Source organism: Eucyclogobius newberryi, unplaced genomic scaffold, assembly GCF_026437365.1.
Source record: "Eucyclogobius newberryi isolate DKJ021-1_F unplaced genomic scaffold, fEucNew1.0.hap1 SCAF_3, whole genome shotgun sequence".
Classification (NCBI taxonomy): domain Eukaryota; kingdom Metazoa; phylum Chordata; class Actinopteri; order Gobiiformes; family Gobiidae; genus Eucyclogobius; species Eucyclogobius newberryi.
The window spans coordinates 18,224,907-18,242,778 of NW_027315945.1; the positions used below are offsets into that span (position 1 = coordinate 18,224,907).

At 38.2% G+C, this 17,872-nt stretch overlaps 1 protein-coding gene across 1 annotated transcript in view; it reads left to right on the top strand.

The window, feature by feature from the left end:
- The first annotated feature begins 2,438 nt into the window (after positions 1 to 2,438).
- Positions 2,439 to 17,872, top strand: part of ncalda (neurocalcin delta a) — a 41,717-nt gene continuing 26,283 nt past the window's right edge. The window contains exon 1 of the mRNA XM_072460038.1: positions 2,439 to 2,700. The gene's annotated coding sequence lies outside the window, so the exon portion shown is untranslated. The remainder of the gene's footprint in view (positions 2,701 to 17,872) is intronic.

Below are 17,872 nucleotides of genomic sequence, written 5' to 3' on the forward strand. Positions count from 1 at the left end.
TCTCAGCTGTCCGTATCTTACCCTCATGTATATTCCCTGCGAGTACTCCAGGCCTGCACAGTCAGTGAAGTCGTTTCCTGCTCCTGTTTGTTATTCCCTCTTTACTTATTTCTTTGCTCTTGCATCATGTGACATCCTTGTGACAGCTTTGTATTTCTCTTTCTTTCTGATCCGAGCGCAGCAGAGCTCAATAACCTTCCTCTGTCCTCCATCATCAACCATGTGTTGCATTTCAGAGCCAATTCCTACAGATTATGGTAATGCTCTATCTGTGATTCCATGCAGTATGTATAAGTTCAAGTTCAGTTCAATCATATTTATCTGCAGTCATTTATTTTAGGTAAGAGACTACAAGAAAAACTAATGTTTTTAATGTGTTGTTTTTTGGTCAGTTTACTCTTGCAACATTTAAGCTTTCAACTTTCAACTGCATCAACACAATTGTCCAATCTGCACCGGAAGATGTTTTACTATTTTCATCTCGCACACACACAGAACATTTTCTCAAATAGCACTTCCTGCTTCGTGAAGAATTAAACCCTCAATAATTAGATGCAGGCAGGACACAGCAGTCTCATATTGATCCTAAGATCTGTTTTTACAATAAATCTGTTCTGGGGCAAAACAGATTTGACTTCATCACAGAAAAAATCAGGTACAGTCCTTTTAAAGCAGCACCTACACATACAAATGTTTGTGTACGTCTACTTCAGTTTTTAGTTTACTAGTTTTTAGTATATTCAAATACTAAATAAGATTTCCATAAGCTATCTGTATATTTGCTTATTTATTTCAAACCCGGCTCTATACATTTTTGGCCTTTTTCACACATAAAATCTGTTATTCATTAATTTGTAATTATTGTATTTTCTATTAGTTGTGATCATAGTTTTCTTGTGGATCAATACATTGAATTTAAGCCTGTATTCTTCAGACATACCTCAGACTGGAGGGGTACTTTTCAGTTCCTCTTGTCGGGGCCCCACTGTGGCCCTATTCAAACGTCCCAGATGGTTCTCAGATGAATGTGGCGGGACGGGGCCAGTGGAGGATGGGACAAGAAGGGTCTGGTCGAGGGCAGGACCACGCCACGCACCCTTTGTCTGAGGAGAAAGGACTGGCCCAGATAAACTGCAGGTTTAGAAAAACGGGGGTCAGTTTGTATGCCTCGCCGTCAATATTAACACACACAGCAGAGTAATGTTTGGGAGATGATTGCGTCGTTTATAACTGTGTTGCATGTCGACAGTAATCGTAAAGTGCTTTCATTTAATTTCCCTAAAGGTTTCAGTGTGTGAAATCATTTTAAAAGATACAGTTTTGATCATTCACTTTCAGGCAGAGACGGCCAATACTACTACTTTTCAGAGTAGATTTCTGATATCACACTTCTACTTGAATAATATTTTATTTGAAGTAAAACTTTTGGTTACTCGTCCCTTTTCACTGTGAGTAAGTGTCAAAAGTGTGAACAATGTTAAATCCTTTTTTTCTTTGCAGTTGCTGTATTTCAGTCTGTTTTTGTTTATTTTTGGGAAATACTATGAATCTGTGCATTATTTAATGTTTTGACTATCCAAATACATTAACTCATGAACCATAAATCAGATTTTAATACATTTTATGGAAAAGGAGCAGGAGACCTTAAAAAACTGTAACAAGAAAGGATCCTGCTCAATCCTTGCAAAAGAGAATGCGTCAAAGGTGCAACATTTTGGCCGTCTGGCCCTCTTCAGTCACAAAAACACACAGTGTTAATACATCATCTTTTGCAAGGATTACCAGTGTACGGGTTCATTTCTTGTTTAAAATAAATGTTACACCCAAACTGTTGTACTCAAGTATTGGTTTCTTAAAATCCCTTTTTACTCTCACTTTTGTCAGGACCAGTGTTATGGGCTAAAAGCCTGCAGTGCTTCAGTCAGAGCCACACGCCATCAGTGTTCACAAACTCATGTGTCATCACCAATACCTTCTCCATTAAGAAACATGCCTACATTTAAAACAAATCATACCAATTACTGTGAAACGACTGGCGCTTGTCTGGTTCAAAAGTTCACTTTGTCTGGTGCACATTCCCACTCTGATTGCATTAGTTCTCACCCAGAATAATTACCCTCTCTACTCCTTTTGTCTTCTTGTCTTAATTCTCTCTCAATAATTTCATTAAAACCTTGGCAATATCCTCCCTCCCTCCAGCCTCCAGCTCGTTATAAAACCCTGCGCGAGTGCGACCTATTGAAAAAGCATGAAAATCATTGCTGCTTGTTTCTATAGTAACCCAGGCTTTCTCCCTCTCTCGCTCTCTCGCCCACTCACTCTTCCTCTCTTCGGCAGGCCCCGCCCCCTTTTTCAGCCTGGTCATGTGATCGCTCTGACGTCAAGCCTGATTGGGGGAGAGGCGGAGAGGCAACAGCAGCAAACAGACGCAGAAAGCGGCTTGTGTGCATTTCCAGCAGACCTCCTGCTCAGATCTGGACACTATCAGGCAGCTACAGGCTCCTGCCACCACTCCTTAGTGTTACTCTCAAAGCAGAACTGTCGTTTGTCCTTCCACTTCCTTGTTCTAGCGCACCATAGCTTTCCTTTGCCTCCTCAAACTGTTGCTCCTTCCTCGTCTTGAGCAAGTAGTTACTTAGTTCATAGTCAAAGCGATTGGTGATGGACTTCTGAACCTCTTCTCAGTTGCTACTAAGTGAGGTAAGCTCTTCAAAATGATTTTATAATGTCCTTTGCTTCTCCTGAGTCTCCACTTTGTGTATTGTGCTGGATGTGCATGGCTGGAAACCACATACTTGCTGCAAAAAGGAGGTTGTCTGCTAACTTGAACCTGGAATGTATGAAAGTTCAGATTTGATTCAAGATTTACAATCAGAGGCTCATGAGCTTTAAATATTTACAATTTGAGACTCATGAGCTTTTTGATAGCTGGAAAAAAACAATGTATAATGCTTTGTTTAATTGCATGTTTTTGCAGTAATGAATCCTAGTTGAAGCTTGCTCATTATTGTGTTGCTCCTTTCACTGAAAAATGCATTTTTGTTGAAAATGTCCTACGCTTTTACATTTCTTAAGACTAGAAATGTAATTTTTGCAATTCACAGCTAATTATGTTTCATACAGAGAAAGAAAAGTTTGTTTTGTTCTAGCCAGTTTGTTTGTATGAACTTATTGCTTAAGTTCAGCCTTGATTATTTGGCTTTCTTGCAGTGAACATTTTTATTACATTGCTTCCCTGGAATGAAAATAGTCCCAGTTTTGTTTGCAATCCCCCCTGCACAGACGTTTGGAGGAGGGAACGGTGTGCGTTTGTTACAGGGGCAAAGATGGCTCGTGTGTGTGTGTGTCTTGGCAGTGATGGGCAGCTCCACATGGCTTTTCCTCCGAGAGCGTTGCTAATGTTAGTGGCATGATGCATTATGTTGGGCTGGAGCGGCCTCAGAGTCACAGAGGAGAGCCAGAGTGTGTTTGGGAGCTGACGAGGGCCCGAGCAGCTGCCACCTGCCCCACGGGAACTGAACAAGAACTCCCAAAATCCAGCTCATGTGAAAAAGTTATTGCAACATTTGATGGGTATTCACAGTCACTCCATCCTCTGTGAGTCCTTGTAAAACTAAAATACAAGAAGTAACAGTCCTAAAATGCTAAATTAAAGCTTACAATATAACTAAACTAGTGACAATGCATGATACTAAGCTATTCCAAAGAGTACTGTAGTAAAGATGGTAGTGAATGGTAATAGAACTTCAATGTAGTGGTGTAATCACAACACTAACATATAAAGATCATTTCAAAACTTAGAAAAGACCCCGGGGAAAGATTTGACAGCAGAATTTGAATAACGCAGTACATTTTTTCAAGTCAAGTTTATTTACAAAGCACATTTAGAACAACCTCAATGGTCGGCATTGTTGTGTAAAGGCTAAATAAAGTACAATCTGATAAAACAAGGCATGTAAAACTCAAGCTGAAATCATGCAATACAAAATGTTCTGCTCATGTAAACAAGTGGGTTTTCAACACCGACTTTTTCAATATTTTTTAGACAATAGAATGTAATTTTGACACTAAATAATGGTTTTCTTCAGTAATGCCATGTTGGTTGTACTTACATCGGTAATACATCAAGGTAATTCTAAAAAGTTGTGATGTTATGATTTGGTATTGAATGTTCGTCCAAATATGTATCCACACTATAATCAATACTAGTTTTAATCTTGATTATTGTCTGGCAATCTACTCAAGGCATTCTAAAACAATTCAGGAAATGTCCCCTTTTTTATTATTCATGTGTTTTTTTTTATCAAATTTCTAAACATGTCTTCAAATGCTCATCCAAATAACCCAGATAATAATCGATTCTAATTTTAGTGTCGATTATTAGGTATTTCCTTTTTTTTTTTACAACTCTAAAATGTAACTTGATATGATGTATAGCTGGTTGTTCATTTTTCTTCCTCACATCTAGGGTTGTAACAATTATTTTGGCAATTGATTAGAGAGAGTCTAGAGATTATCCTTTTATAAGAACTGTATATTAAAACGGATTAGTTGTTTTAGAACGCGACAGGCCTGTGAATGACAATTGTACTTAAATTTACCCAGATAAAGCTGAACTTAATCCATTTGAGGGCGTCCTGGTGAAGAATATTCAGTTGTGTTTTTCATTTTTCCTGCTCTGTCTGAATAATAAAACCTCTTCTCTCAGCTCATGGCATGTTTTGGAGTCTCTGTATCGACCAGTTAACGATTATTCGATTACTTAAGTAGTTGACAACAGTGTCTATAATCGATTAGTTGCGATGAATCGATTCACTTGTTGCAGCCCGACACAAGACCCTTCAAACTCTCTTTTCCCACCGCTCTCATCCAGGCCACTGCACCTCCCTCTGATTCTCAAACAAAAGCAGACCAGTCCACAATTCATCAAAAAACTAGCGTAAACACAAGAAAATCACTGAATGCTTTTTGTCCACCTCGGCTTCCCCTAGAGTTCTTGTGCAGTCAGACTCTCTCTCCTCCCTGGACTTAATGATGTGGAGGCCCGCTAGCAGCATGTACCAGGTCTTTGTGTGTGTGAATGTGCTGGCCTGGGTGTAGCCTTGAAGCTGTTCTATCTATCTAATTAAATGCTTGGGGCTGGAAATAAGACTGGCCAATCAATTGCAACTTGCTGTCATGGCGCTCGGTTGAGGAAAGGTTGCGGTGACATAATGCCATACATGGTCTGCAGGTTTCTTGTAAGTGGGCAAAGTTAAGCTGGATAATGAATAGATCAAGAGTATATTTTATAGATTTGCAAATAGTGGTTGTAGAAGCAGAAACGTTCATAGAAATGCACAATATATGGAAATGTATATATTGTGAATGTTGTTTTGAAGATGAACAAAATGTGATTATCGGATCAAAATCAGAACAAACAACTTACTTAGGCAATAAGGTTCAACATGAAATGACAATAATACTAGCAAAAAATATAGTAAAAAATAAATAAGGCATGAATAGAAAATAGGGTTACCTAAATCAGACATAAAATTGCCTTATATTGCATACATTTGAATGTTCTTGAATACATACTTACAATTATATATACATAAATTGATATATATTTTGTATTAAAAAGCATCAAAAAGAGCTGGTTTAAAAATAAAAAAATTGAAAAAAGTTATGTTTTAAACTTTAAAATGAGAGTATCAGGTGATATTTCTGCACTTTTGCGATTCATTTGACTGACATTTAACATTTGTTTGATAATTAAACCTCAACTAATATCGTTTGTCTATTATTATCAGGATGCTATTAAAATAAAAATTCTTACCAATATTTCATGGAGTAAGAAGGAAAAAGCATATTGGATGCAACGTGAATTTAGACAACTGCTCATAAACAAGCCTAATTATCCCAAAGCAGGACAATCCCGGACTTTGAATTTGAGGCTTACGTATCATGTTCCTCTTTCTATTGACTCTGCTAAGTGCTTCCAAATGTGCTGGAAATGGTTTGAATCTTCTTCCTGTTTGTGAAATGAGCTGCGTAAATACCGCAGGAGCTCATTACAGAAGATAATGTCTGTCTTTTGCCCTGTTCTTGCATTAGACTATATCGTTTTGTTCTCGTGCGTTCGGGGTCAGTGGGTTGCTAATCGAAAAATGCCTCTACTGACAGCACTTGTTGATTGCAAATAAAAAAAAACTGCCTTTATCTGACATCCTGCAGCAGTGGCAGAAGTCACCAAGCACAGAGCAGACTGAACCAAACAATATGATACAAATCTACCAGAAGAAATACTCATGTCTTAAGGAGGTAATCATTTTGGCTGTTAATTGATATTGCAAGATGAAAAGATTCACAATATTATTAAGGGATTTTGTGAATTACCGTATTTTCTAGACCATTTTTTCATAATTTTGGCTGGGGTGCGATTTATACTCATAATTATACTCCGTAGCGACTTATATGTGATATTATTTGTTATTTTCACACTTGCAACCGCACTTCATACTCCAGTGCAACTTGTATATGTTTTTTTCTTCTCTATTATGCATTTCTTGGCTTGGCTTATACTCCGGTGCGACTTATAGTCCAGAAAATACACTATGTTGAAAGAAAAGTTGTTGAGACAGAAGTGTTTTGCAGCAACATTGCAAAAGAGCCAATGCAATTACATAGATGATAGAGCGTAGTTAATTATGTCTGTCTTTTGGAATATAAAAGACATTACCGTAGTACCCAAGTCTTTACACATTTTCATAAATAAATGCTTGGATAACAATAGTAATAGTTTTTCTATCTGGTTACTTGGGATGCCACAATATTACATTTTTAGTGTTTTTCTCATTATTGTGAGAAAAAACACAATTGAATGATTATTCACAAATACTTCTTAGACCACAACCAAACAACAGATTCAGCTTCATCTTATTATCTTACCTCTATTTGATCCATTTTAAAATTTTATTCCCATTGTCTAAGATGTTACCGTTCCTCAAGTTTGGTTTTATGACATTGAAGTTTCTGATGCACTTTCAATTGAGTAAAAAAGACTTAACTTTACATCTAAAATAGCACAATTATTACTTTTGATTAACGCTTATTTTGTGACCTGATTATTATCAATTAGCCAAATAATCTTCACATCCCTGCTGGTTACAAAGAGACCGCACAAGTGCAAGTGCAAATATTTATATTGCAATCATGGTTTGAAAAATAATACAGTGTGCATATCAATGGGTTTCTGAATTATGAAAAATTAGGACAGTTGCCATAGCGATGAACTATTTTAAACTTAATATGATGTCTTTTGTGAATGATAGCCTACAAAATGTGGCATAAAACAGGAAGCTGAAACCCATGAATTGTCTTGATCTATTTAGCTCTTCTAAAATAGTTGCTTTAAATGTGTAGGGGGGGAGTAAGTGGTCCGTCAGTCTTGGGTGTTCCATGTTTGAGTTTTATAGTCTGCCTCACCTACTGGATAGTATGTGTGTGCGTTCATGTCCTCCTCACAGCTGAGCACACATAAGAGGATGACTGAGTGGAGTGATACCATTTTCAGCTTCCATTAAAACTACGGTACTCAAAGGTCAGGGATTTCACATAGTGTCCTCATCACAGGGTCATGTGGGCGATATAATGATACACCTGCATATGGAGTACAGTGAGATGTATTGCCCAGTTTACGCTGTTCTGGTGTAAGGTGTGTACAAACCAGTGTTGACGTGGAAGAAAATCACAAAAACCTTTTCTGAATAGTTTTAGAATGGTCTTGAGCTCCATCAGAACTAGTATAATGTTGACATAAAGCTATTATTATTATTTTGTCAATAAAAGTGTATTTTTAATCATCATTGAGATTCTGAGTAATAAGTAATGATATCCTTAGTGTCAAAACCGAGATTGAAATGTTTGTATTTTGAAAAAACTAATTTGAAAGCAATTAAGTCACATTTTCAGTTTTCTTGCAATTGAATATCGGAAATGCAACCGAAAGTATTTTAAGATTAATGTTAAAGTCTATATGATTGTTTTTTCTAATTAAGACTTAGTTTGGTAGGACAGCACCTGTGGTAAATATCTTTATCAATATATAAATGTCATAGTTTACTTCCGTTAAAGGTTGAATGGACGTTTTTTTTAACCCAAATCTGAGTCTCATTTCCTCGTGGAGTGGACTGCCGATTAGTCCTGCCACGTATCAATCATAAAACGCACCTACCGCTCACCTGCAGCCGCGTGCGGCTCGTCCCCCGAGAGCAGCACGGTTCCACATGTCTAAGCGCATTGATCTATCATAATATAGTTCCTTTAGTGTACGGGACAAAATGAAGACAGAGAAAGACAGTTCGAGCTGACTCAGAAAAAGTCGTAAATCTGCAGGAGACGAGAGATACGATGCGCTCCGTTGCGCTAATAAACAAACGCACGTGTGTGTTGTATCAGTTCGCACGGGGGAGTGCGCATGCGCACTTCCGCCTGCGTTCTCAAATCGCCAAAAATCGTCCATTGCGCCTTTTAAGTTGCAGTTTGTGAAGAAATTTTGAAAAATAAAAGTTTAAAATTGCAGGAAGTAGAACTGGGTTCTAAAACATAATCCGTCTGTGATGTCATCAATGTGCGACATGCCATTGAAGACACAAACAATTTAACTGACACACTTTTCTGGCAATTAAAACAATCATTCAACAAAATAAATGTGTTGAATGTTATTCTGTAATTTATATGGATTTCGGCTTTTGTTTTCAGTATGGTTGCTAGGTAACAGTTGTGGAATTACTTCTACCTGTGTCATATTTGCTGCTCAGTACAATAAACCAAACAAAAATGGTCAAACTGGGGACAACTAAGCTAACTCTTTAGTAAAATCTGAAATATAACGGTGTTCACTGTGTTTTAGTGAAATGTGTAGTCTAACCTGTCATGCACTCAGAAATATGCACTTAAATATGCACTTAAATATGCACATAAATATGCACTTAGAAATGCCCTTTAAGGAAAACGTTACCCTGTAAGTTGCATCCAACCACATAGAACGTTTTGCGGTCTCGATATGTTTGCGCAGGTGTGATACAGTATCAGCTGCTTCTATCGGTTGCAAATTGAGTAGTGCATTTTGTATTTTCAAAGCTGTGTGTGTCTTTGAACAACCCCATTTTAAATCTTCATCTAGAACATTCTTCAATTGATTCACTATTGTTATGTAACTGTCAAACTTCACTCCTCCCAGTGTTTTCAGCCACAGAACCCACACACAGACACACACATAACTCCGCGACATTATTGATATTGTGTTCAAAAGACGACTAAAAAGAAATCGCATTCATTTTACAGACGGCGAAGTGAACAAGCAGCGGAGGGCTTTATAACATCCTGTTTTGAGCTTAAGAGGGTCTCATGTAACGCCGGTGGAAACTTACTTGAAAGGAGTTTATGTAACCGTTGATTTATGAGCAACAATGAGACCTGGAGATAGAGAAGAGTTTTGAGTTAAGAGCAGAGATGTACATAGATAAAGTCATTTTGGGAGTCAGGTTTACTCTTGGCTTTTGGTCGAGTTTGTCTTTGGCGTATGTTGAAGTTACCCAACTGTTGAAGAGTGCCATATTTTAAAGAAGGAAAGAAACTTCTGCTTTCACTTATACTCTATTAGTCATTGTTTATAATAGCTGGTTCTCTGACAAGCGTTGTGATTAGAATGAGAATTGTGTTCATAGTGCACATTTTAAACTCGTCCAGTCGCATTCAAATTAAGGAGAAAACTCAAATATGAACTGCTGAACTGTCACGTAAAAAGACCTTGTATGTAGAATCCAATTTTTGCTTTGCTTTTTCAATTTATTTACATTTAATCGGTGTTTATTTATTCAGGTGACGCCATATAGTCTAATCAGAGGTCACATGGGACTGGCTCCTTAAGGTGTCGCACATAAAGCGCAAAAGACGCTCACATTTCAGGTGGAATTTAGATTCAACCATTCACTGGAACACATCTTGGTCTTTTGTCGTTGGTGGTAAATGACAGCTGCCGAGACAGTTGTGAGCTGGTGAAGTTTAGAGCTGTGTGGGACTGTCACCTGTTTGTTCAAAGTCTGCCGGATTTCAAAGTCATATCAGGAAAGTTTTATGAGCAGATCAACACTGCAGTTCCGGGTTGACAGGTGCGTGTGTTTCATTACAATTGCCGCTTCACGATCGTTGAATAGGCCGCATGCCTTTAGAATCTACTGCATTTACAATCTGAAACATCAGTGACAAATGAACCATTTAAACTATGGTAAGCCGTGCAAAAGCAGAACTTCTATGATATGTAATAAACTAAATATAGAGTAGGAGTAGCTTACCTTCAATAAAACAAAAAAGCAGGCTAAAAATGCCACAAAAGAAGATTAATAATGAATAGTATATCTTTTTTCTATCTCAAAGTGCCTATGACAGGCTGGATGACTCATTTTACTCAAAGGCAGTTAAGATACACTGATATTCTACACTGGGCCAAAACTCCTCTTATGTCACCCAAAATATAATTTAAACATTAATACAAAAGAATAAAGGCGTTCAATATATTTTTATTTGTCAAAGGGTCAGAATTATAATGAATACATTTTCTATAAATTCTGAGTCTCACTAGTGTGATATATTTTAGACCTCTGTTCTACTTCATCATTTGTCATTTTCAAAAAATGTTTTAATTTCCCTTGCAAACTGACACTTGATTGGTGTAAATATGCACTTTAAACTGCTGCCACTCTTATTGGATCTAGTTTATTATTATCTTTGCCTGTCGCTGAAATTTGGTGAGCTGACTGACAATGGTTAACCAGCACTGTGCATCCAATTTATGTTTCGAATACCAGTCTCTTTATTAGCGCTCACAAGGTCTGTCATGGCTGCTCTTTTGTGCACTCACTGTAAAGGTCAAACTGGAAACAAAGATCCATCAGACTGGGACTTCTCTGTTAAATGTCCACAGAGGCGGCGGTATCAAACCACAGTGATAACTAGACGAGAGAATACACTTTGCTCTATGGGAGTGTGAAATTGATATTGTTTTTAATGAGCTTGTAAGGCAAGACTAAGCCATGCACATAAACATACTGTATAACTGGACTGTGTCATGCTTCGTGTGCTGAGACCTAACAACTAAGCCATCCAGCAGTGGGGATAGTCATCTTTTCATCATCATCATCAATTTTAAAGCACATTACAACATCACAATACAAGTACATTTTAACAGCACAGTACACTGTTTAAGCTGTTTATAATGAACTATTTTTTTTTTACCATTTTTAAAAGACAGAATATTTAGTCTTGACTGTTAATTGCCATGGCAACGGTGTTCATTTTTCATCCTTCTGAGGAGCCCCATGGACATACTTTCTTCCCATTGCGCAGCTCTGTTTGTAATATGCCTCTATAGTTGAATGTGGCCTGCATTGTGTGTTTGTGTGGCCTGGGATTTATCAGCGTCTGTCGGTGGGAGAGAGTTTAGTGTGGATTATTGCCACGCTGGACGTTTGACAGATTGCAGAGTTAGTCTTCAGCCCGGCTCTGGAAAGAATGTGGTTATGAAGGCGACGTATAGAGAGCCGTGACGTCAAATTAAACGTCAATGCCGTTACAGGCCAGCGGGAAGATGGAAATGGTGGCCTGTATATATCAACGTTGGACAGGCTTTGCTGCATCTGTAACAACCGGCTTTAGCTAAGGTGGAAATGCACAGAATGATGCTATTATGTGTTAATTACTAGACACATCTGTCATTCTGCGTACATTTATGGACGTAAATTACCAGGAAATATGTTTAGTCATTTCTTGGTAATAATATCATAACAGGGCTGTAAAACGTATTAACCCTGTTACCGTGCTAATCCATCCTATCACCGTGCTGTTCAAGTGCAGAATGTTAAGATAAATTTGTCATGTTGTACCTACAAAACTAAAAATCTTCTATGTGTTGAGTTGGCGCTTGCAGAAGGCTCAGAGGGACAGCTGGCCAGCCTCGCTCTTTGTCACCCTTCAATGGGCACCTTTAGGAAAGAGGTCAGAGGTCGTTGAGCTGCGCCCCAGTCCGTCCCGGGACCCAGAAAACCCCAGGGGACATGCACTCTCTGACACATTTGAGCAGAAACAGTGGAGACCTAGAGTATGCGCTCCATGTATATACGTCACAGGAGGCATGAGAAGCAGATGGGCTATTTTTAGAAGTTCACACAGCGCAGGGGCGAGCAGGACACAGGAGACAAAGACGGGGCTATTTCAGACCCTTTCTGGTGGATTTCTGTCAGTGATGTGGTTTATTCTGCACCAGAAACACCTCAGGGACAACCTGCAGGACACTGGTCATTTAACCTTATATTTAGTACATTCATTCAGCATTTCAAGATTGATTCTTTATTGCCATATTTATTGATGTTTCTTGGTCTTTTATGAAGCTTAGGATTGATTGTACTATTTGTTTTTAAAGCTCTCAATGATTTGCTGCTCTTCTGCCTCCTTACTCCGGCTCCCATATAAATATAGCCTAGTGGTTTGGCTTTCATTCAGTTTGCAATAATAAAATAGTTTTGCACTATTGTTCTGATCTTGTTTTTTAATTTTTTGTTTTGCATGCCCTTATTTTATTTTGTTTTAACAATGTCGCAATGTTGCTATTATTATTATTATTATTATTATTATTATTATATGGACATTGTTTCATGTTGCACCATGTCAAGTTCCTAGTTTGTGAGTAGATTTTCTGACAATGGCAATAAAACTGATTCTGATTCTTATTATAACATAACTTCCCGTTCTCACAGTAACATAACCATCTCTTAAGTCACAATTTTAATGATTTGAGACTTGACTATAGAAATAATGGACTAAGACTTGGGACTTTAATGCCAGTGATTGTGGATTTGACACGGTCTTGCCATACGACCTGAAACAGCTTGATGCTTCTCAAAAAAGCACTTTTCTGGTAGATGTACTTTCTGTGTTTAACAAACTGGAACATGTCCCTTCACACTTCTCTAATTGGGCCCTAGACTTTTTGTTCAAAGTACTTTTCTGTATAAATTGTTGTTTTTGCACAAACTCCCGTGCAGTTGAAGCCTTTGAGCACAATTTGGGGCAGATACATACGATACTGAATAGTTTATAAGCGTTTGTCACCTCTGTTTAGTCGACTAATCGATCGACAGAGCATGTCTTTAGTCGACTACAACCCTAATGAGCTGTGTTCTGTAACAAAGACTTGCTCCCACTTGCGCTACTTTGTAGTTAAAAAAACAGCAACGTAAAACTTGTAGTCGCAGTAGTTTTATAACATGTTTTATTCTAAATCTGATCATTCCTAGTTGTCGTCTTGTTTTGCAAAGTGACTGCAGTGAAACAGCGCTTGTGACTGAGATGGAGCCAAATGTTTATAGGCACAGATTAGATAACGTTATACACAATACCGTATGGATATAAACCACAGTTTTCCCGGAAATTGCCCTGTAAAGCTCTCTTTCTGGCAAAATATTTTCAGCGTTTTGATTGAAATGCAACATATTGCCGCACAGATGCTTGCAGTTAAAGTATCAGCCAACAACACAGCCTTTAAGGACGTTCAATATTACTTATTTAAATGGACTAACAAGTAGATTTAAAGCTCTTTTTATAGACCAATCATGTTTATGTCAGTGAAGCGAGCAACTCCTTTTCTCTCTTTCCATCAGCCCCCTTCTTCGACACACATGCTCTAGTTTGTCATTCTTGGTTGCCAACACGACTCCCCCATGCCACGGCAAATGTCAGTTTACAGCCGTTAATTACCATCTATCTAGTCTGGGGTTATCTTCTCTTTCTTGTGGTTCTTCTTTCAGGGGTTTCTAATGCAAATCATCCATCTCGCCCGCGCGTTGGCCTTCGCGTACAGAAGCTCTTACTTTAGGTCTTGTACTAACCAACTCTTCACTAAACCTCCTCTTTGTGCCAACTCAATCTAGACACATTTATCATATAAGAATCCTTCAAGATAAGCCTGCGTTTCAATGAATGCATAGGTTCTATAATGCACAATTTCTTCTTCTGACCTTTACGGGGCAGATTGACTGGCACCGCATTATGATGTAACATATAGACTGGACATAACGTAACGGCATGTAGTGAAAGAATTATGGCTGCAATAAATGGCAGGCAGTAGTCTTTGTTTTAGACGGCAGGTTTTATTTAATCTTTCAACGGTGCACTGTGCAGATACATTTTAATACCCCAATACCCCAACACCTCGCAATTTGAATGGACACAATAAGCTATTCACCGTAAGTGCCATAATTCCCCCCACAAACAAAATATCCCGTTTAATTCTGCCTAAGATGAGCTAAGTATAGTTTAGTTTTTTTGAGTTTGTCAGTTCAAAAGCCTATTTCAGTCTTTTTGCTTTGAACAGAATCCTATTATTAAAACAATCACAATTCAAAGTTCGAAAAATTGCTATTTGATATTTTTCACAAATCGTGCAGCCCTACCAGATGTCTTTTAAACCTCCAATTTAAACAGATTTATGAACATTTCTGATTGCTATTGATAGCTCTGATTAGTTTTAGGCCATACTATAACAAACTAGAATCATTATGGAAGCAGTACATTTTTATGGTTATAAGATGTGCTTTTATACTTCCGAGTTATTCTTTTTGCACTTGATTTCAGGATATTGGATGCTTGTATTGAATCATTCGTGCTGGTAAGTGACTGTTTTCCCCATAGGGACCAGGCTGCTGCTGCTGCTGCTGCTGCTGCTGCTGCTGCTGCTGCTGCTGCTGCTGCTGCTGCTGCTGCTGCTGCTGCTGCTGCTGCTGTGGAGGGTGATCTTGAGCTCTTTATAATTCCTGTGTGCCTGCTGCTCTTTGACTGGCTCTTTGGTAGTCCGGACAAGGCCCTCACTCAGCCATTCCAAAAAGACTCTTATCAGGGTCAGGCCTGCACCATCGCATTGAAACAATGAAACGGGCTCTATGCGATAAGTTTAATGCTCGAACATGGGATGATTCAAACTTTGTTGCATGTTTTGCCTATACAATAACGCGTATTACAAGTGCACTTCAGTTCAAGCCTGGATAAAGCGGAGGACATGCCATTTGATGTAAAACCCTACATTAATCCACGTGCACAGTGCTCGGATAAAAGCTTTTAGTGAAATCGCAAATGGAAATGACTTTGACCCCATACAGACTAGTCATTTAAAACCATTTGAATCCAACAGCCTATGACATATACAATTCTACTTTTCTAGAGTATTTGAGCCCGTTATAACTCGACAGATCAATCCGCCCACACAGACAATTCTTGCTCCAGCGGTGTCTCTATGACGTGTTTACATATAGACTCCGTGTTCTGATGCTATGATAACTAGTCCGCAGACAGTAACACCCATCACGGAGGACTGTTGCTGTGGAAACGCTACACTGTCTTGTCCAGTCATTCCACAAAGAGCTTGTGGTTTAGAATGGTGCGCTCCAGTCGGCCTCGGAGCAGAGTTCAGTACATTTTCACTGGACCGCATCCTTCTAATAGGATAGTACGTCTGTTATTTTACCTTTTTGCTCTCTTGTGCTGCTGTCTGTGAACCTTCTCCTGCACAGCTTCTGATCCTCTGGAGTTACAAATGCACTGTTATGCTACTGTCGCTAACATCTACACCGAGCTAAGAAAATAACAGTGTAATTATAACAATGTCAGAGTCAACAAATGAGCTTTTATCTAATATTTATTTAATATGTTGTTTTTTTCTCAAATTTAATGGAATAATGGACGATTTTTCGCCGAGTTGAGAACTCAAGTGGAAGTGCGCACCCCGGAAGCACACAACAGCCTCGCTGCTACACGTGCGTTTGTTTTTTATTAGCGCGTCGGATCGCATCGCATCTCTCGTCTCCGTAGATTTACGTCTCTTCTGAGTCAGCTCGAACTGTCTTTCTCTCTTTTAATTTTGTCCCGTACACTGAGGGAACTATATTATAATAGATCAATGCGCTTGGACACAACGGAATATCAACCACGCATGCGCAGCCAGGGAAACATGCTGCTCTCCTGGGGACGAGTCGACGGGGCTGCAGGTGTGTAGTAGGTGCTTCCTATGATTGACATGTGAATGAACTACTCGGCTGTCCACGCCACGAGGAAATGAGACTCAGATTTGGCGCCAAAAAATCCTTAAAATTAAATTCCTTAAACTTTATTTTGTCTTTCAGAAAGTTGAGGAATAGTACACATGTTAGACCACAGAAATGAAAGAAAATGAAAGATTACACTGTTTAATAACAGTCTCAATGATCATGAATAATGTGATTTTTAAATCCTTTTTTGTTTTTTTAATCTCACCATAATTGTACACTGTGCACTGACTTGTGTTTATTTCGATTTCATAACAGACAGTCAAAGAGAAAGGAAGACAATGTATTTTTTCCTGTGACTAATTGCGTTCTCAGCCAACACTCAGATCGTGCCACGCGTTATTTCTCGAGCTCGCCTACCCGTCTGCAAACTCTCCAAAGCAATGTTTTCCCAGGACTTTGTGTTCCTCCTGACCCCTGACCCCCTGCTGTGATGTCATTTCCTTCTCTATTTATTACTTTCCGTGATGCTATTTCCTGTTTCAATATTTTCCTTTGAGCACAGGAAGCTGGCAGATCTTTGTGGAGTCCCTTGGGGTTTTTCAATCAGGAGCATCTCTCTGTGTCTGCTCCAGTCTGTAGTCCACAGCTCCGTACGTGGGCCACAGGACGAACGGTGTGCACTGTCTCTGGTGGTTGTTGTCTTTTGCAGTTTGACGTTTGACTTTGGGGTTTATAGATGCCATGATTCATTTGAACAGCTGGTAGATCTGAGTGTGAGAACAGTTGTGTTCTGGTTAGAGCTGCTTAACCACAGCTCACTCTTTAAATATGCAGCCTCGACTCAAAGGGTGTGTCTAGATCGAAATGTGTGTTATGTTTTCTATGGCTGATCAGGGAGAATGTATTCTTTATAGTACATGGACACACAGCATTTCACAGGTTCTTCTGTGGTATTGCATTTTAAAGAGACATTTGCTCAGTTTAGTGAGTGCAAACTTCCATTTTGTGCAGTCGAGACATTATAAATGTCCCTGTGGTTTCTTTTTGTGAAGTTTAGAACTCAAATCCAAAATTCACGTTTGAAAAATGAACTTCATCAGACTTTAAGTTTTTTGCCTTTTTAACTGTGAATTCAGTTCAGTTGATTACACATGAATTATTATGTGTGTCTTCACAACCTTATTGTAGAGAACAATAACTTTAAAACTTTTTTTATTAATAACTTAATAAATACCAAGAAATATTTTTTACAAATACTTTTCATGGAGAGAACATTAAAAAAGTTAAGGTGGTTTGGAATAGTAAACATCAAGACTATTTGGTTAATCTTTAATTGAGTTTATTCAGGTCACATTATAATCAAAAGAACTAAAAATAAATAAATAAATAAATATACAAATTCAGTATACACTCTTAAAAATTGTGTTTTTAACTGCCTGTTTGTCACATTAACTTTATCATTCAGAAAAGTTTATTTCAGAAAGCTAGTCACGTATAAGAAAAAGAATAGTAATATAATAAAATAATCTCCAAGATGGTGCCGCTGAAGGCTGCCTCGACTTTTCCTGTTCACTTTCTGCATTACATCTGTAAATTCAACTGTAGATTTTGTGTACAGAGTAAGCCTATTTTTATCCTATAGCAGATTTTTTATTATTTTCATTTTTTTAACTATATAGGTTGTTTTATGTTGCACCGTATCACCAAAGCAAGGTCCTATGTTTGTGAATTCTGTTCATTAACAATGGCAATAAACCTTTTCTGATTCTGATTCTAATAAGAAAGAAATATAAAGT